The sequence below is a fragment of the Cryptomeria japonica genome, chromosome 8 (genome assembly GCF_030272615.1).
Source record: "Cryptomeria japonica chromosome 8, Sugi_1.0, whole genome shotgun sequence".
Classification (NCBI taxonomy): Eukaryota; Viridiplantae; Streptophyta; class Pinopsida; order Cupressales; family Cupressaceae; genus Cryptomeria; species Cryptomeria japonica.
The window spans coordinates 436,586,519-436,609,259 of record NC_081412.1 but is presented as its reverse complement, the minus strand read 5'-3'; positions in this window follow the sequence as shown (position 1 = coordinate 436,609,259).

Genomic DNA, 22,741 nt, shown 5'->3' with positions numbered 1-22,741 from the left:
CTTCTTTACCAAAGTGGTTCTTGGCATGTGGATCTATTTGGGGTCTTGTCCAATGTTCTTTGGAATGTGGCTGACCTTCCTACTGATCCACACTTCTTGGTTGTTATTTTTTGGAAGAAATTCTTTCATTCTTAGGGCCGACCTAGTTACACATTTCATTTTCTTATATTGGTAAGTGTAATCTTTGTGGCCGACCCGGATATTTTCCAGAGGGTATATATCATGTAGACCCAAGCTGACTTAACCCTAACCATTGTCCCATAATAGGAAAATTATCCTTGGTCATGTGTTTACTTATTTGAATTTGCCTTCAAGGCAATATTCCCTACCTTGAGTCGATTGAGTTTGTGGTGAATGTTATCTTTATCTTGGTTATAATGTAAGTATTTATGTGTCATATTTTATTCGGATGATAATATTATTTTATATGTAAGTATTGATGATTGTTTTTTATTAAGATAAACGTGTTTTACAGGGACTCGAAATCCAAATCCAACATCAAAAAAAAAAAAATAGTAGTGAACTAGAGTCTAAACAACTACCAACTGACTACAAAAATAGGGGATACAACCCACATATTCTAAAACAAAAAAACAACAAAGACAGAGAAAAGCAACAACTAGAAAAACTAGCTATTCAAGAGCTTTCATGAGCTCCGTATTTTTATGGATCATATTCTTATTAATATCTTCAAGTTCCTCCTGTGCTATGCTCAAATTCATCATTGCTAAATAGGAAATAAGGAAAATCACGAATCCCTTAAGTATCTAAGCAATTCAAATATAAAACCAATGAAATAGATGCAAAATAGACTAAAATTAAACAATATAAAACTCCCTATTGTGCATCATGGCTTCCATTGTTCTCCTCCTCTTTGTGGTATGATGGCTCTCAAATATTGTGCTTGCAACCTACAATTGACACAAAGATTCAAAGTTCGTGATTGTTGAAAATGGAGATTGAATGCTCAATTTATAGATTATTGGAGAGGATTGATTGAAAGGTGGATTAGATTGATCAAGAGGTGGAACTTACATGAACTCACATGAAAATTGATAGTTGAACTACTGATTTAGAGGTGAAACAGAATAGATTGAATAGATTAAAGGAGTCAACTGATTGAGAAAAAGCTAGTTGAAAGAAGCAAAAGAATGATTGGAGGAAATAAAGAAGATGACAAAGAAAGCTTTATTATAGAAAAAGCTAACTAAAAGATGGAAATAGAGATTGGAGAGATAAATGACTTAATTAATTAAATGATTTAATTAATTAATTTAGCATGTTCTTGCACTTTAACTTAGATTTTCAATTTAATCTTTGCATGTAATTGAATTTATTTTTAAATTCAATTTGTTATTTGAGTATATTAAGAACTTTACTTTGATTTTCAATTTGGTTTTTGAAATCATGCGCATGTAATTGAATTTGAAATAAATTAGAAGAAATAATGAAATTAGAAGAAATTAGAAGAATTACTGAATTAAATGAAATTAGAGAATTAATGAAATTAAATGAAATTAGAATTTGAGGTTTTGGAAATGGAAGAATTAATTAGCTAATTAAATAATTTAAAGAAGCTATTTAATTATTTAGAAATGAAATCTAATTAAATAATAAAGATTATTTAAATTAAAGGATTAAATCACAATTAATTAAATAAAAAATATTTAATTAATATTTAGAAGAAGGTTAATGATTAATTCATTAGAGAAGAAATTGAAATAATTTATTTAAATAATAAAGATTATTTAAATTGGAGATTTAATTAGAATTAATTAAATAATAAATATTTAATTAATATTAGAACATGGTTAAATGATTAAATGATATGAAAGAATAAGAAATAGAAATAATTAGTAAGATGATGAGGACATATGAAATAGAAGAATAAGATTAATTAACTTAATTAAATAATTAAAGAATTATTTAATCAATTAGAGGAATAATTAGTACATGATCAATGCGATATTTTTAGGTGTCTACATTTGCCCCTCTTTGAGACAATGTCGAAATGACGTTGTTTCAAAGAAAACAAATTTTTTTGCCCTAGTATGTTTTGGTACCATTGTATAGTGTAAATATGCCCCCTCGGAAAAAGGTGGTCGAAAAATTCAAAAATTGAGACCATATTTTCGATATCAATATAATAAGCAATTGTGTGAAGTTTTGTTCAATTTTGAGATCGTTTGAGTAGGCTACAAGTTGTTTGAAGTTGATAGGGACCACAGGTGTCGAGATGACCAAAAACCCCCAATTTTTGAGCTATAAATAGATAGTTTTGGTTTTCATTTGCTCATTTGCAATTTGGTAAGTTCTTGTTTTTCTTTGCGAATTCTATGCTTTCTTGCGAGTATTTGATCATCATGGCTGGCTATAGAGCTCGATTACACCTATCTGACCGAGTACGTTCATATCAGAGACCTCTTGGGACTGGCGGCATGGTATTTTTCTAATTTTTTGCCTGTTTTTGCTATTTTTCTCAAAAAAATGTAATCGCTATGATTGTTACTCATCCACCATAAATGTACCACATTCATAATAAATGTACCGTATAAACTTATTTCATTACGCATTCTTGGTAAATGTTACGCATAAGTTGTTAATAATCCACATAAGTGTTAAATGTCACACATTGTTGTAAAATATCACGCATTCATTTTATGTAAAGTCTTTGTTGTCATGCGTCTAATAATTTTGTATGTTCTCGTGATCCAATATCTGATATTTTGAACAATTTTCTCTTTGCAGGAGAACATTGGAGTGATATACTGCCGACTGAGTAGACCCAGTGGACTTGATCTTCGTGTTGATTTACTTGATGAGGAGATTGAGCATATCCAACAACTTGGTTTATATTACGTGTTACACTTGCCAGAGGTTATGGCCAACAGGGCCTTGATTACAACTTTGATAGACCGATGGCATTCCGAGACATGTTCTCTTCATCTTCCTACTGGTGAGGCATCCATTACCTTAGAGGATGTATGGCGTATACTACGTATTCCGATTCATGGTGAGAGAGTTGTGTATGACCATGACGATGGCATTGCTAGATTGTGTGCCCTTTTCGAGTGTGAGATTTAGGATTTGCAGATCAGTGGTCGATATGACATCCCTGGGGCTCATCTTGATTATGATGATGTGACTATTATACTTTGCAGTATTGTTGGTGGTTTGTTGATACCTGATAGACGAGGTCATGGATTTCCAGTTGGATGGGGTAGAGTGCTCCATGATATGATTGTTCATCGATGAGTATATGTGTGGGGTTCATGTCTTATAGCTATGTTGTATTTTCAGATGCACGGGATTGTATATCTTGGTTATCGGTCTATCAGTTATGGTGTGACACTGCTCCAGATTTGGGCATGGGAGCATATTTCCATTCTGAGGCCTGTTATTCATGTTGATTTGCAACCTGGTGAGCCTTATGCTTTTAGGTACACAATGGGTATTAGACATGAGGGTTCAGGTAACACCTTATATTGGAGGCATTAGTTTGACACTCTACAACATTTTATTTGGAGGCCTTACTTAGATTGCCTCGGTTGGGCGGATGATGCAGTTCACTTGCCTTTCTACTGACAACAAAGATATCTGATCGGTAGGACATTCGAGATGCAGCGAATTATTGAGATGTCTCTTCCAAGATGAGTACTGAGATAGTTCAGGGAGGTACTGGTTACACCGGTGGTTACTACTTATTTTGCTCATGTATCTCGGGAGGTATCTGATTGGGGGGTATGTATATAGCCACATGTTGCTTCTGCTGAGTTTGATGCTCTTCAGCCATTACTTTGGGATTGGGGTAGAGGTGCAATAGATCTAGGGACTATGCTAGAGTATGATGCATTGTGGGCTAGACATAGGCCTATTCCACTTACTGATCTTGTTGTTCCGATTACAGCACAACAGATATGACATCCCAGACAATACCTAAGGATAAACAGGGAGGAGAGAGTCTGAGGAGGAGAGGAGAGTGGATTAGCTGAGGGGGGAGATACGAGAGGTGGAGGAGCTGAGGAGGACATAAACATCAGTGGAGACATCGAGTCTACTAGCAGCAGAGATGACAATGATTCTTCAAGGTCATCGAGAAGTGAGGTGGTGATGATGATGATGATACTAATATGCCAGAGTTGGAGGGCATTCCTGCTATAGGGGGTGGAGGAGGATAGGTGGGTGACAAGGATGATGATGATCTGCAGATTCTCAGAGCGTGGATTCGGATTCTAGAGGATGAGGTCACCAGATGAGATGTCGAGCAAGAGGCCTACCGTATAGACTACGGTGCACTGGAGACCGAGAGGGATCGTCTCTAGAGGGAGAGAGATGAGGCAGTCAGACGGTCACAGGTGATTCAAGATGCCTATGATCAGCACTTTTCTCTAGGTACTGATGCATGGAGTTAATCTGACAGACTTTATTATATTGCCCAGGAGGCTTTTTATTATCGACAACTTTATTATGACACTGTTCCTGAGGGACATAGAGCTCCTAGCTTTAGTGTTGTTAGAGGTCATTCCAGTTCTAATAGGACTTCCACACGAAGGATGAGTAGTGGAGGAGTCATAGGTCCACCTCGACATCCTGGGGTGGGATCTAGTGGGCAGGACCTACCTATTGATAGAGGCAATGTCAGTTGAGACACTTTTTTCATGTTATCTGAGCCTTCAAGCCTGTTTATTGTATTCACAAACATTATCATTTTTGACTTATATATATATATATATATATGATATGCAGTTTTTTGGTAGCAATCTAGTATGCTTTGTTTTCCATGTATGCTTATATGATGCTATGAGTTATATGATGTATATCTATTTGATTGTATATGATTCGTGAATGTGATGGTTACCAAATGATTTATCAATGATGCTTTATGAATGCGATGAGATCTATATGTATGCATAAATAATGTTTATGAATGCAATTTGTACCATATGTATGCCTATGAGATTGATGTTTATGAATGAAATGGTATCTATATGATTTATGCATAATGTATATATTTTTTTGTATGATAATGCTAGATCAAATTTTTAACTCAGATGTACCTTGAAGAAATGTTAGTAAGATGAAAGAGAGAAGAGATTGATGAAAGAATGACATTAGAAAAGAAAATGATTTAGACATAAGATGGGAAATCAATAGACTATCAAGAAATAGATGAGATGAAAATGAAATTGAATGAATCATGAACCTATGTCATTTATTTTATTGTGCAATATGTATTCATCATTGAGCCTTACTATTGACTGATGAACCTTAGCACATCAGGGTATAAGGAACCAAGATGTAAAGATATCTCATTGAAGAAACAAACACATAGTAGACAAGGAGTGAACCCCTCCATTCTGGGAAATACACTAGGGGTCAAGGTATGTGTGACATTCAATAGTTGCATGCTCACTAGAGCAATTTCCCTAGAACTTCATCGGTTCACACCACAAACAACAAACAACGAAAAAGATAATGCCCATCATGGCTCCTCTAGTCACTTGTGGACATCCTTGAGTAGCATAGGAACATAATTTGTCGCCAAATGATAAAAGATAAAGACTGACCCAGACAAAATTTAGCAGCTATACTGACCTTGTGCCTTCGTTCTCAGCTGCTTGATGTAATAGTTGATAATGTCTAATCTCAGAAAGTTGCGGACCCCGTTTAAGACTGACCTGTTTGATTTTGAGTGTATCCTCTTCTGTTTAAGAAAAGATAATGATCACTTCATATGGATATGATATGATTGATAAGACAGTTTGATCAGTTGATTGCAGATGTTTGATTGGATAGTCGTATCCTTTGTTAACTTTGTGTGAAGTGTTTGCTGGATATCTGCTAGGGTATTTGTTTCTTGTGAGACATTTTATTGCAAGTTTTTTGATTGATTTTTGATTGTTTAGTTCTTTTCCAAGAGTTTTTTTGATGTTTTTGGATTATGTGGATCAATATTTGAATGTTTTTTTTAATCTTTTCAGTACATTTTCCAGATGTTTTTGGTATTTTCAAACCGACGTTATATGAATGTTTTTGGTATTTTAACTAATCTTTCCAAAGTTTTTGATATTTTTAAGTTTTCACATATTTGAATGTTTTTGATTGATTTTTTCAGGACTTCTTATAGATGTTTTTGGTATTTTCAATTTTTCCATTGTTTTGAATTTTATGTTTTTCATTGTTTTTAATTTTTAAGTTTTACACTATTTTTGGATTTTATGTTTTTCACTGTTTTTGGATTTTTTCGAAGGACGTTATATGATTTTGTTTGGATATTTTTCAGGACTTTTTATGATTTTGTTTGGATTTTTTCAGTTATGCCCCCAATGTGCAGACCTAAATGACATGATGATCTACAAAACGCATGCGGAGATAACGAATTTTTTACATGACCTATGTTAATGCAAGATGCATGATGAAGATGCCTTTCCTATTCGAACAAGGTCGACTGTGTTTGTTTGGCATTTTGTAATACACCAATTAAAAGTGGAGGTACAAAACATTTCATAGATAAGAGGTCAATCGATCCCTAAGGTCCCTTGGAACATCCAAATCAACACACTTAGTGACTACGATTTACCAACTGGAGACGCAGAAAACTTCCCCATTGGTTCTTGAAACTTTGATCTTCTTTTGCCCATATGTGTGTAGATGAGTTAATTCCCTCTCTTGTATCCACTAAAGATCCTTAGCATCATATATGACTAGCTACATGGATTATCCTAACTTCAAAAGAATCCTGAATAGAGCCTCGCTGCTAGAAAGCTTTTAGAGCTCAGACGAGGTTATAGACTATAATTTCTCAAATATTGCTCCATTGATAGGAGGCATTCATAGCCCTGATGGAGTTACTTGCATGTTCTCGTAGTCAAACTTTTTGTTGCACTTTGTATGCATGATATTTCAGTTATATATCATTTCTCTTTTGCCTTAAGATGGATATTTGGCATACCACTTTTTCTTTTTATATTTTCTTTGACTTGTAAGTAATGAAACCTACTTGGGTGTGACAATTACAACTGCACTGAAGTAGAATTTTAGATTTTTCACTAGTCATATGATCAACTAGGTGTCTAGAATGAATTAAAGATTTTGTTAGTGTGTTTGAGATATAGCAATTGATAGATTTTGGGTTAACAAGTCTCAAATAGTGAAATTACTACCCAACCATAAGTAAAGCGTCATCACAGGGTAATGTTGACAATGAATAACCTTAGGACCTCAAAGACTTCATGTCCGAATATATAAGAAAGGAGATGACCCTTATTTCTCTTAAATGCAAACAGATAATAAACTTGGACAGTTGTCTTGTTTTATTGGTGGTTCTATATGAAATTAAATATGATGTGCTTAGAAAGAAACTATATGTAATGCAGTGCTTTGAATACAATGATATGCAATGCGAAAAGTAAAACCTAAACTAACCCAGCCCTTAGGTATAATATCGTTTAAGGTGCATGTTGTTCATAGGGTCGGGGAGTGGATCTCCCTCCATGGTAGCCAAATTATATGCTCCATTTCTTATAACCCTTGTTATGATAAAATGACCTAGCCAGTTAGGTTCAAACTTCCCTAGCTTTTCTCATTCCCCTAGGTTCTCTTTGAGAACTAGATCTACCACTTCAACAGTTCATGGGCGGACTCGTTTATTATAACTCCATCTCAATCTGTTTTGATAACCTTACAGATGATTGAAAGCATTTTGTCTCTTTTCATCAAGCATTTCTAGCTCTTGTAATCTTGCTACCCGATAGTATTCCTCTGATACAACGTTTTGTAAAGAGGCTCTTAGAGAAGTTATTTCTATTTTAATGGGGAGTATTGCTTCTGTGAGATTTTGCCAAGATCAAGAGCTCAATGAAATGTGCAAAATAGAGACACAATATAGGACAAGAATAAACTATATTCTCATCAATAGAAAATGATCAATAATCAATTCAATAGTTACATACAATGTAGATGAGCTTGCTTATATAGGCAAGGCTAGGGATATGTGAGCACACAAACATGACATGCGGCTCAATAAGAAACAAGGGTAGGTAGGAAATAGGTGTGGGTAGGTAGGAGAAATAATATAATAGTCCACATGAGGTGGATCACCCACTGAATGTGGAGTGTAACAACAAGATCAACACCATAAAAGGTGGAATTTCTCCTACACACACTATCCCAATGTGGCACAAACACCCAAGTGTCCCATACCCAAACTATTATGAAATGCATTTCCTAAGTAAACTTAAGTAAAGTGTAATAATATCCAAGATGAATAATTATTTACACCAACACCCCCCCTTAAGTGCAACTTAGGGGAATGCACTTAAGTCTACAATGCAACTAAGCAATGCAAGATGGGTCCCGGCTATGAGGCCATGTTAGGTACCCATGTACAAATGCAAATGCATGAAAACCAATGCAATGAAAACTCTCACAAAGTGGGGAAAGAGAGAAAAACCCAATGGGAAAAAACCCTCCCCCAAAAGAGAGATGAAAAACATACAAGAGAACTCTCATTGAAGAATGTGAAGAACAAAACCCCATGTGAGGAAATAGCCCCCCCCATATGAGAGAAGAAGAGAAGCTAGGAAGCCCCCCCTCAATGTGGAATCTGCACCAATGATAGAAGCTCGATGTATGAAGAAACTACTCCATGAACGTCGAACAACATTCCTCCCCTTAGGAAGAAACAAAACCAAAGGTGTATCCATGAAGTCTCCCCAATCATGAAGGGAAGATGTATGAAGAAAACTCAAGATGAAAGGAATCTCTGAAAACTGCTCAAGTGTCCCCATGTCGATGCTGAAAGATATCCCCTCCAAAGGTGGTAAATTGTGCCACACTGCTGAAAAAGGCACTCCAAGATCTAGTGGAGATGGATGTAGAACATGTCCCAAAGACTCACATGTCTCCTCAAAAAATAAAGAGACCTCCTCCAACTGTTGTACATAAGTATCCACAATCATGTCAACCTCGAAAGAATGATCATGTAGAGAATGAACAAGAGGGTCAGAGTGTTCCCTCGCAACAATCGAAGAAGGATCACCTTCATCAAAGAGAAGATGAATGTCATCAATGATGTCTCCCAAATCTGCAATGTAGGATTCCACAAACAAATCTGTAATATCTATCAAGTAATCATCCCATGAATCTGAAGCTGGAAGACAATGAATATCCTGCTGCAGTGAATCACATGAAGGCAAAACTGTCGCACTATCTGCATCATTAGGTGCAATAGGTGATGTGATATCAATATGAGGAGATGAAATACAAGGCTCAAGAATGGGGTCACATGTGAGAATCCCCATGTTCAAGTGCCCAAAGTTCTCAAAATCTGAACCATCACAATAAGTGTGATCACCATGTGTAGAATCATCAAATGTGAAATCATCATCATCAACAAAATCTGAAAAGGAGTATAACCGAGATGCATGATCAACCACCACAGTCGCAATGATAGCTCTAGTCTCCAAGTCTCTAATGAAAACTGAGTCAGGTGTGAACTCCACAACTCTCTTAGTTGCGCCATGTGTGATTTGATAGATAGAAAGGAGATTGTTTGTCAAGTGGGGTACACACAACACATCATTGAAGGAGTTATCCCCAATGTCAATAGATCCTTTCCCAATCACATCCATGTATGTGTGATTGCCCATCAAAATCTGTGGCATGGTGCAAGGTTCAAATGTAGAGAACATAGACTGTGAAGATGTCATATGATGAGAAGCCCCTGAATCTAGAAGTCATCTCTCTGAATCATGACTGATAGTAGCACATAGAGCTTTTCCTTTTCTTGTTCCAAAAAAGTGAGTCTTTCCACTTGTAGAAGCCATGAATGCTTGCCCTTTTCCTTTTGAATGTGAGGAAGTGGAAGTTGATGATTCATCCTTCTTGTAGACTTTAGGTAAATCAATGTTATGCTTTTTGATGATATGTGTAAGCTCATCAATCTTCTTAGAATGGCAATGATGCTCCTCATGACCAATCTTTTTACAATAACCACAAGTAGGTCTCTCCCTCTTTGGTGAATTATCTCTCTTGGAAGAGGATGAATCTCCTTGTTGTGGAGAAGATGGTGCTTTTTCTTTAGGTTTTGATTGCCATTTCTTCTTGTTTGAGTTGTCCTTTCCTTGATTTCCTTTGTTCCCTTGATTTGCCACTAATGCTTGAGACTTAGAAGCCTTAAGAATGCCCATGCTTATCAACTTAGTTTGTTCCATCATCAACATTTTATTGAAAGCATCAAATGTAGGCATTGTGTAGCTTGAACCCATTGTCATCCTATGGGTTTGGAAACTAGAAACAAATGCTGCATATTCTTGTGGAAGCTTGCCTATCAAGTTGAATATCAATTGAGTATCCTTTTTATCAATGCCACAATCTTTGAGTTGTGCCCTCAACTCATTTGCCTTAGTGACATAATCTTGTATAGTATCAAAGTTCTTGGGATATAACATGGTGAGATCACTATCAATTTGATATCCCCTAATCTCATCAACTTGACCATACAAGTCTTGAAACTTTTGCCAAGCATCCTTGATTAGAGTACATTTCTCAATATGAAAAATGAGATCCTTTGATACATACTTTCTTAAGGTACCAATTGCCATGATATTTTTAGTGAGCCAATCCAAGTGACCAACTGGATCAACCTTAGGATCAGCGGGAGCAACAATAGTTCCATCAATGTAATGAGTGAGTCCTTTTTCCATAAGTTTACTCCATGCATCAATTTTCCAAGTAGCATAATTATGTGGAGTTAAGAGAGGAAACTTAGAAGAACCCATAGCAGCAAAAAGGAAGGAACACAAGAGCACAAAAGCACAAGAGACACCCCCCCAAATTCACTCAATCAAAGTACCCCCCCCCCCCCCCCCCAAAGTGATGATTTTGGCACTTTATACTTAGTGCGATTACAATGAGCCACTTGCAAAACAAGGCAAAGTGGACCTATGATGCAAATTTTATAACTTCTCAAATGAGATACAAGAGACTTCAATCAATAGTGCAATGAATCTAATTGAGATTCAAGCAAATATACAAGTACCAAGAGAGCCAAAAATGGCCAAAATCTGAAAGTACAATTTCTACTTACAATGGCATCAATCTGATAGCATCATGTGAAAGTAGACAAAAAAATATGCACTTTCAAAAAAAATGACACCTGAAAAGGAGGTCGTATGACCCCAAACGAAGCCTCTGAAGTTGCAAAAACTGGGATTACTCAGGTACAGTCACCAAAAACTGCATTTTCTGAAAAAACCATGCATCAAAATCAAAAAATTTCTTCACCACTGCAGAGAGCACGAAATTCTAGCCCATTTCAAAAAAAATTGCACCCAAAAAGGAGCAAAAATGAGCAAGTTATGGCCATTTGAAGTTGAACTGCAAAATCAAAAAGCTCAATGAGAGGGGCCTGCAAATTTTTTGAAAAATGCTGATGTGGCGATGATGTTAGCAATTCACTGTGTTAAATTTGATGGCCGTATGACCGTCGCAGAAACTTCGCCCCTGCTGACTGGGTGTCCGTATTGTACGGATTGCTGATGTGGCAGATGACTTTGCAGTACGGATGCTGACGTGGCACTGTACGGTGGCGTATGGGAATCTGACATGGTAGGCTGATTTGGCTGATGATGTGGTGGCCATACGGATGACTGAGTTGTACGGGTTGTACCCACGGGCCAGTGGCCGCCTGCCACATGGCGGACACGGATTCGCCAGTTTTCCTGTTGACAGGGTGTCTACGTGGCGAGGTCTTTGGCCGGAGAGGAGGAGCGGCATCCGGAGTGGTTGGCGGGAGGAGCCGTGGAAATCGCCACCGAGGAGTCTTCCGCTAGGGAGACATGGGAGAAGGACGACCGGCGGGTGGCGTGCGTCGGCGGAGTACACAGCGCGGGCGATGGCGGCAGGTGAGTGTGCGAAGCAAGGCGGTGGCGGCGGTGGGAGGACTGGCAGGTACGGGCGGCGCCTGCAACCTACGACACACAAGTACGTGGATCTATAGCAGCGACGCGGCGTTTGAAGATTTCGGTAGGTACGGTTGGCGGGAGGGTACAGGTACGCGACAGACCTGCAGGGTACGGGGGGTCTGTGGACCCCCAAACACAAAAAGTGTTTTTTTTTTTAGATTTTCAATTTTTTTTAATTTTTGATTTTGAATTTTTTCGAAATTTTTCAATCAATTTTTTTTTTGACGAATTTTTTTTTTGATTTTTCAATTTCGGAAAATATAAATTTTTTTTCGAAATTCACACAATAATAGTAAAATTGGCGAAAAAAAATTCCTCATCAAAATAGGCCGACTTTATAACCAAAATTCATGGAAACGGCCTTCTGGACGCAATGGCGGGGTTGGATCTGGTCTAGGACACCTCCAAAAGATGCTGCTCCTCAGATTTGCCTCTTGACGTCGCAATAATGCCTCTTCAAGACGAATCAGTGAAGCCCCAATAGCTCTGATACCATGTGAGATTTTGCCAAGATCAAGAGCTCAATGAAATGTACAAAATAGAGACACAATATAGGACAAGAATAAATTGTATTCTCATCAATAGAAAATGATCAATAATCAATTCAATAGTTACATACAATGTAGATGAGCTTGCTTATATAGGCAAGGCTAGGGATATGTGAGCACACAAACATGACATGTGGCTCAATACGAAACAAGGGTAGGTAGGAGAAATAATATAATAGTCCACATGAGGTGGATCACCCACTGAATGTGGAGTGTAACAACAAGATCAACACCATAAAAGGTGGAATTTCTCCTACACACACTATCCCAATGTGGCACAAACACCCAAGTGTCTCATATCCAAACTATTATGAAATGCATTTCCTAAGTAAACTTAAGTAAAGTGTAATAATATCCAAGATGAATAATTATTTACACCAACAGCTTCTATACCATAGACCAAGGAATATGGTGTTGCTCCTGTAAGGGTGCGTACTCCTGTTTTGTAAGCCCAAATAGCAAGATTTAACTGGAGATGCGAGTCCCGTCCTATGTTAGTGATAGCTTTCTTAAGGATTTTCAATATTGTTTTATTTGTTCCCTCCGCTTGTCCATTTCTTTGAGGATAATATGGTGTGGCAAATCTCTGTTGTATTTGAAATTTGTACAACAATTCTTTCACTTCTTGATTTTTAAATGGACGCCTATTATCTGTCATGAAGAAAATTGGAATCTCGTATCCATAGATAATGTAATTGAGTATGAACTTTGCTATTTTCTTTCCAGTGGTGTATGTAAGAGGAATTTCCTTGACCCATTTGGTAAAGTACTCAGTAGCTGTTAAGATGAACTTGTGCCCGTTGGAAGAACTAGGATTGAGTTTACCCACTAGATCTAATCCCCATTGTGAAAATGGCCATGGTGATGTAATAGGTTGAAGATCTTGTGTTTGTGCATGAATGAGATCTCCATGCATTTGACATTGCTTGCATTTCTGCACATATTTATAGGCATCTTTTTCCATAGTTGGCCAGTAATAACCTATTCTTAACAATTTCTTTGACAATGGTGGACTACTTTGATGTGCCCCACAAATTCCATCATGGACTTCCTTTAGAGAAAGTTGTGCTTCATTTTCATCCAGACATCAGAGAAGAGTTCCATCAAATCCCTTTCTATACAATGTATCAACTATAATAGTGTCTCTAGATGCCTGAAGAATAAGAGTCTTTTTTTAATTTCTGGACAGATTCGGTGACATGTACTGGGTGTGTAAATACATGCATATATCTCATTGTACCAAGGGGATTCTGGACCCACAACTGCACATACATATTATGTTGAGGGAGTCTCATATGTCGATATCATCAACTATTCTATAATAAACTCAAACTGAGTTTCATTATTAGGCATATTTATAAGAGACCCTACTGTAGCCATGGTGTCAGCTGCCTTGTTCTATATCCTAGGAATCTGTTCGAAAGTGATTTTGATGAAATTCTCTTTGTAATATTCTACCATTTGTTTATAAGGTAGAAAATTATCATCTTTAGTGTTGTAGTCATTATTGACTTGGTTTACAATCAGTTGTGAGTCACCATAGACCTATCATTCTTTTATTCTCCACTATACAGTTGTACGAGGTCCTATGAGGAGAGCTTTATATTCAGCTATATTGTTTGTGCATGGAAAATTTATCCTAAATGACTTAGGTATAGACTCACCCTAAGGGGTGATGAACAGAGTCCCAGCTCTAGATCCATGACTTGTATATGACCCATCAAATTATAATTTCCACATTATAGATGATGCCAATGTAAATACCGATTCGTCTGGAAAGTCTATGTTTAATGGGTGATTGTCTTGTAACGGAGCCTCTGCTAACTCATCTACTATAATTTGTCCTTTGATGGACTTTTTGTCTATGTACTCTATATCAAACTCACTCAGGATCATGACCCACTTAGCCAACCTCCCGGTCAATGTTGCTCTGCTTAACAGATATTTGAGTGGATCAAAGTGTGCAATGAGTTGTACCTTATGACTTAGCATGTAATGTCTAAGCTTTTGAGATGCAAAGATTATAGCTAAACATGCTCATTCTATAGGAGTGTAATTAAGCTCGTAACTGATCAGGGTTTTACTATATAGTAAATAGCTCTTTCTTTTCCTTGTTCACCATGTTGTGCCAACAAATCTCCTAGAGCTGAGTTTGTTGTTGATATGTATAATAAAAAAGGTTTTCCTGGACTAGGTGATACTAACACTGGGGTGTTTAGAAGTTATTATTTTAGATCTTGGAAAGCTTCCTAGCATTGTTCTGTCTATTTAAAAGTAACTCCTTTCCTCAGTAAGTGCTAGAACGAATGACATTTATCTGCCTGTTGTGCTATGAATCTCCTTATGGATTGTAGTCTTCCTTGTAACCCTCTTAATTGCTTAAGTGTTGATGAGGTTGCATATCTATGATCTCTTTGAGCTTGGCGGGGTCTACTTCAATTCCTCTGTTAGACACAATAAACCCTAACAGTTTTCCTATTGTTACACCAAACACACACTTATTTGGGTGTAGTCTGACATTGTACTGCTCCAATCGATCAAATATATGTGCAAGGACCACAAGGTGACCTTCTCTTGTCTTTGATTTAGCCAATAAGTCATCCACATAATCTTTCATTATATTGTGGATCATGTCATGAAATATCATAGTCATGGCCCTTTGGTATGTTGCTCCTACGTTTTTGAGACCAAATGGCATCACATTCTAGCAATATGTTCCCCATGGGCAGGTAAAGGTTGTTTTATGTTGATCTTCCAGTGCAATTTTAATCTAGTTGTATCCTGAGAAACCATCCATTAATGATAGCATTTCATTCCCAACTGTTAAGTCAACTATCATATTGATATTGAGTAGTGGGAAATCATCGTTAGGACAAGCTTTATTTAAATCTTGAAAATCAGTATAGATTCTTATGCCTCCTGTGGGCTTAGTCATAGGTACTAGGTTGGATATCCATTCCACATAGTCGATAGGTCGAATGAAACATACATCCAACAGCTTTTGGAGTTCTATTTTAACCAGTAATGCAATTTGTGGATGCATTTTTCTTAATTTTTGCTTGTAAGGTTTAAATCCTGGTAGCAAAGGTAAATGATGTAACACCAACTCAGGATCTAAGCCTATCATATCTACATAGGACCAAGAAAATTTGATAGGTCATTTCTTGAAAAAATGAATGAACCTATCCTTTTCTTCTTTGTTTAATGATTTTGCCAGGTGTATGTTATGTACAACCTCTCCTTCTGCTATGTTTACCTCTTCAGTTTCTTCTATAAGCAATGCTGGATTTTCTCTTTCAATAGGGAGGCTACCTAACTCGCTCTTGCCATTATGATTATTTTGATCTGTATCTTCTGTTGTAGAGGTACTTGCCTCTCCAAAGTATGATGTCCTATCTAGGTCTACAACAAATCCTTCTTTGTGGTCACCTTGTGGAAATCCCTCTCTGACTCCGAGGAATTCTGTAATGGCTTCATCGTTTCCAAACCAATCTAGAGTTGGTTTTCCTTCTTGCCCCCAATCAATCAAGTGTGAGTGTACAAGGGGCAAGTCATTACTCCCTTCTATACTAGATTTTGATAACATGAGGACCTGATTGTTTGATTGAATTGGTGTATTTTCATCTTGTATAGGCTTTATTTGATACCTTAGCATGACACTTGTTCACGGGCTAGAATCATCGAGTGACAAGAACTCATAGTCATGAGAGTCTGTCTCACTTTCAATGTATGTTTCATCGCCTGAGGTATTATCACTTATCTCCTCTTGTTCTTGTCTCTGATCTTGGTGTATATTGGTTGGTCTTCTTTGCACAGTAGTTACCCTTCTTAGGCCTGGTATAAGCCATTGCAGTCTTTCTTCATCTAATTCATTAGGTTGTGGCTGAGTCATTTCCCCTTGGAAGAAGTATTGATAATAACCAGGGATTAGGGTCATTTGTTGGTGCCAAACCTACGTCTATTGCAACATTTGCTTGTGCCATTATGTCAAGAACTATATCATTTTGTGACTCAGTGATAGGCTCTTGCAAGAGTTGTCTCATGTCTTCCCCATCTTATTCCACACTAGGTGATGTTGGTACATGTTTTCTTGTTTGAGATGAAGAGGTAAGCACATGCGTGGACAACTCCCTTTGAGATATGTAGTCTAGCGGTTTCATTGGTCTATTTAGTATATCTAGGGTGCGTTGTCTTGCTTTTGTGATATGTGGTACATGCTTATAACCTAACCCTTGATTCCTTGGATTGTCTTTAGGGATAATAGGTTCTAGTCTTCCTTGCTTTCGTAACCCCAGGCCTATGGTACCGTCATATCCATGTCTCTAGAGCATTTTGAATCCATTGCCATACTGATCTATGGGTATTCTGGGTATTGCCATATGATCATCTTCTCTATATATCCAATGGTTGACATCTTCATTTAGGGATTCTTCTTGTAAGTCACCCCATCTAATGAAAGAGCATGAGTCTCTATATTTGATGATTTCTCTTCCTTTTTCCTGTTTTATTACTGCATTTTGAGGCTTCCCAAAATACCTAGGAGAGAGAGACAACTATTTTCCACTTGAAGTATTTGCAATAGAGTACTCTCCACAACCCATATCTTGTATCTATAAAGGAGATGTTGTAGGCATATTCTTATGTATATCTATGATTGTTAATGCATCTAGTTATGTAGTGAGAGGTTCTACTTGATTAATAGGTACCTGATTATCCACACTTTCTTTCCAGTAATTGCAGTGTTGGAAGGGATTTGGATCACCTTTTATGGTGATTTCAATACCATTATATGGGAATTTGACACACTGATGGAATATGGATGGTACTGCTTGCATGGTATGGATCCATGGGTGGCCCAATAACATGTTATATCCTAGTTCTCTATCTAAGACTTGAAAAGGGACCTCTGTTGTTATAGGTCCCACTTGTACGGGTATTGTGACAATGCCTTTTGAGGGACGTTCTTCATCATCATATGCCTTGATATTTATCCTCTTGGATGAATCAATGTGAAGTTTAGAATATCCTAGTACTTTAACCAGTTTTAAAGTACAAATATTGAGACCGACTCCTCCATCTCTAAGTACTCTTCGGATTCTTCTTTTATGTATGTAAGTTTCTAGTTGTAGCAGGTCATTATGGAGCAGTATGTCACTAGGAATGTCATGTTCTATGAATGCAATACGATTGCCTTGCGCTAAATTCCCTACCATGGATTGGAAGGTATTTTCATCTATATCTTTGTCCACTACTGAATCTTAAAGTGCTTTGTCCAGAATGGCTTTATGAGTGGGTGAAATACGCAGCAGTTCAAATAGTGATATCTATGCTGGGGTTTTCTTAAGTTCCTCAACAACATTATAAGCCCCTACTGTCGGTGGTTGGTTTGGTGGTACTCCTTGTAAATTTACCTTTGATCTATGAGTAACAACTACACAGTCTTTGTCTCTGGGAGTTATTGTGATAGTAGCCACTGCATCATCTCTTGTGCAAGAATTGATAGTACCATATGTTGTTTTGTCAAGGTTTATGTTATATCCCTCCTCATAGACTTCACGTGTAAGTTTAACATCCATGATATGTGCCATAAGTTCATCTTCAAACCATCCTAAATGAAATGGTTTGTCATACCCCCAGTCTCTAAGACAAATATTTCTATCCTCATCATATTTCGGTGCTTCTGATAGCATGCAATTTTGGTTATCATCTGTGTGAGTCTCTGGATAGTGTTCATCTCTATCAAGTGTTTCTTGTGAATCATTTTTTACTACATCTTCTGAGCTAATGGCATGAATAGTATAGTCGTATGAGACTTCAATGTAGTTAGTTGTATTATCTTGTTTTCCTGATGTAGTAGCCTTCCCTTTGTCATGTTTGACAAATGGATCCTTAAATATTGTGTGATTCGTGTTTGCTGAAGTTTTATCTGTATTGATCGTGATGTCACCTTAGTCTATCATATCTTGGACCAAGTTTTTCAACTTATAGCAACTTGTCATTTTGTGACCTTTAGTATGATGATAATCATAGAAATCATTACCATTCCACCATATAGGTTTGAAAGGACCTGGTTCATATACTCTTATTTATGGCAAAGTGATCATGTTTGTATGTATTAACTTTTTTAGTGTTGATTCAATAGGTTCCCCTAGAGGTGTGTAATTCCTTCTTGGAGCATTTACCCTGGGGTATTTTGTGTTCATGTTTTGCATAGTATTTACATTTGTTGAGGCAGTGTTATTCTCCATATGTAGATGTAATGATTGACTTGTACCTTGTAGAGATAAAACCGGTTGAGTTATATTCACCGTACGGGGTTCTACAACACCATCGTTGGTCACATTTTTGTTTTTTGACCAAAATTTGGATCTATCATTGTTGTTGTTGTTGCCATACTTAGTGAGACCTTGTTCCACTAGTCCTTTCTCACACTTTAGAGCTTTTTCAGTTATTTGTTTAAATGTGGTCAAACATTGAATTTGTATTGGGTACTTGATCTTAGGGATTAAGTTTTCTGTGAACATATCCACTTGCTCTATTTCTGGAATAATAGTCTTGCACCTCCTATAGAGAGCTCTCCATCATTGTATGAAGGATTCAAATGTTTAATTCTAATATTGTTTTGCAGCACACAAGTCCATGAAAGTGATTGGTGTTTCAATGTTATGTGAAAATTTTGCAATAAAGTGTTCAGCTAATCCTCCCCATGATGTGATAGTTGATGAAAAATGTGAAAACCACTCTAAGGCTGAGCCTCCCAGACTTTTAGGGAACAACCTCATTAGGTAAGTTCCTTTTGTTGCAACCTATATACATGTAAAAAACTCTTTGATGTGGTCTCTAGGATCACCTTTCCCTCAATATCTGTCAAATTTCAGCATTTCAAAATGTGGTGGGAAAGGCGGCATGTATAATGTATGATCAAAAGGATAAGGATGTAAGTCTCACATTGTGTAGCTCTTTTTATCGTTACCAGTCTGCATAGTCATCACTTGTTGTTGCAAATTTTGTAATTATTGTGTCAGAATATATGTTTGGGTCAAAGGTACACCTTGTGTCTGTGTATGTCCCACAAAAGGATTCATGGTAGCATAACTAGGGGGTTGTTGGAAGGTACCATGATTATAATTTTGTATGTTGTGCATTCCACAAGGTACCGTGAAATAAGTGATATGTGAACCCATATTTGGCTGAGTTGTACTTGTTGTATTGGTAAGACCTAGATTTGTGTTTTGAGGACTATATGTTGATCCTATAGAATAGGAAATTGGAGGTTGGGTTGCACTTGTTGTATGAGGAATCTGTGTTTGAATAGGTGTTGAGACACTTGATATTATCAGTATAGTATGTTTTGGTGCACTAACATTTATTGTTGAAGATGATGCACTTGATTGAGACTTTGTGTTTGAACTGACATTTGTTTGTATAGGTGCATTCTGAGGAAAAATGGAGGTCATTGCTTGCATTTGTGTTATATGTGGTATTTGACTGTTATATTGACCTAGAGTATTTCCTAGTGGTAAGATTTTTGTGAAATCAAAATCTTTAGGTAGTTTCGCCCCATTTTGTAATAATAGGGAGAGATATTTCTCCCTATCACTATGTATAAGTGCATCTAAGATCATAAGGACATGTGGGTCTTGTTGAGCTAATTCAATCTCTTCTCGTGTTAAATGTTGTTGAAGTTCATGTATTATTGGCATTGCCTGAGAATTTGACTGTTGACTAGTTGATATGTCCAAATTCCAAGTTGGGTTTACAAACTGGTTGTTGTTTAGGTCCATTATACCTTTTGCCTTTTGTGACCTTGTGATGGGCATTTAAGACTTCTATATGAGGGTGGTTTTAGAACTTTATGCAAGACGACAACTAATGCTAGACTCTAGACCCAAGTATGAGGTATGCAAGACTAGACTAGACTCTCTATTGGAGATTTTGATGCGAGACTTTTTGAGTATTTCAGGATTTCTGTAGCGCAAGTTTTTCAAAATCTTCTCTTAGACGTTCTGCAATAATTTCTCTATCAATCCAAGGAGCAATTTTATATTCGATATTTATCTCGTACTCAACTCCTATATACTGGGGTGTGTTTCTCCTTGAGTCCTAGGCTAAGTTAGCTAGACCTTCAATGATTTCCCCATGACCGTCATTTGGCACTAGATTAGGTTGCTCGAAGGGGAGCAAACCATCACCTAGGAGACCCATTAAGACGCATGCTATGACTTTGTAAATGATGATGGACTAAGATAGACGTATATGAGGTCTAGACAAGGACGTATATGAGGATGATAATGAAGACTGAGGATTATAATAAGGACGTAAATGAGGACTATGCAAAGACTTAGGACAATAGTAAGGACATAAATGAGGACTATGCAAGGACTTAGGATGATAGTAAGGACGTAAATGAGGACTATGCAAGGACTTAGGATGATAGTAAGGACAGAATGTTACTACTTATCAAGTTGCCATTAGTTTTTTTGTTCAAAGTTATTCTATATACTCTAGTCGGTTATCTCTACCAAAATATTCAGTCGGTATGCACGGTCTAGTCGGTTATAGAAGAAAGTAGTCACAGAGCCCAGTATGCACCGAGCTATCTACCGAGTATCATTCCATGTCTACTGAGCATCAAAGATGACACACCGAGGTGATATACACCAAGTGAAACATTTTACCAGATTCACTGAACCTGGACATACATATGGAAACGTGTTACAAGATCAAGGAACATAGAACCGTTATCACATTGGAAAATGCACTTAAAGATTGTGTATGATTTCAAGGTCATCTAACCAATGAAATATTTTGCATGGTTATTCATTCTATAAAACAAGTTTGTTAGATCAAAGCAATGAATGAATCACCGTCATAAAAGATCTATTTATACAACATGGATTAAGAAAAGATATATACATGTAGCATGATAGAAAGGAAGATAGAGAAATATATGAAGAAAGACATGTGAAAGAACTAAGTGTTATGACTGTTACAAAGACACAGAGGTCACCGAGAAGGATTTCAAAGAACAGTCAAGGAACGGAGTAAACAAAAGGGTTTACCGAGTTACTATATGGGTTACCAAGGTATGCTATTAGCAAGGTATTCTTATTCTGAGCACATTAAATCTGCTATAACATTCCAGATGTAAAGTTGCAGATATTTGTAATGATTTTACTGTAATATTTTGAAGTTGTAAGAGAAACCTTTAATAGGGTAAAAGACTCTAATCAAGTCTATAAATTGTAAAGCCTCTAACTAGGTGCAACATTTAGATTAAGTGTTGTAAAATCATTTAGCAAGGTAGATCTAATAGATCTTGATACTCCTAATAGGGTAAGCTATCAGAAATAGCTAAACATGTAGCTCTAACTGAGCAACCTTTATTATTGCAGTAGTGAAGTTGTGGATGCCATCCCCACCCCAGTTTTTCTCTCTAACCAAGAGTTTCTGCGTAACCAAAATATATGTGTTATGGAGTGAATCATGTATGATTGTTATCTATTTGTTTTAGCTTTATATTATGTTACTGCACTATTCAGTTTATGCATAGCTGTAAAGTTATTGTTGAAGAAATTTTTTGAAGTACTGATTCACCCCTCCCCTCTCAGTACATTAGCTTTCCATATTGAGCCTAACAATTGGTATCCGAGCTTCAATCTTGGAAAAGGGTTTAAATGCCTAAAGAGAAAGATCTTATCAATGGAAGGCTATAAACAATCTTGGAGGATTGTGTATCTGTAAGAAGAGGTGGATCATGCTAATCAAGTGATTGCAGACATGCAAAGGCAAATGCAAAATTCTTTGAAAGTGAGAAGAAGATTATCTGATGATTTGTAGGATTCTCAAGAGTTAGTGGAACAAATTGAGACATCATCTGAGAACAGTATATCTGAAGAGACTGAAGAAATGACTGGAGTATTGAAAGAAAAGAACAAAGCACTGGTTGATCAACTAAAAGCAATGAAAAGAGAACATGAACATTTCAGCACACAGATGACTGAAAATCTTGATGCATTGAGGACAACTGAGGATAAAGTAAGAGATCTAGAAAGAGAGAAACAACAAGTTGAAGCCTTAGTATCTAATAACAATGATGAAATCACAAGGTTGACTAGAATTCAATAAAACCTGTCAAATCAACTAGGTTATGCACATCATGAAGCAAATTTGAAAGATGGTGAGAATCAAGCATTGACACTTGAAGTATCAAGGTTGACTGATGAA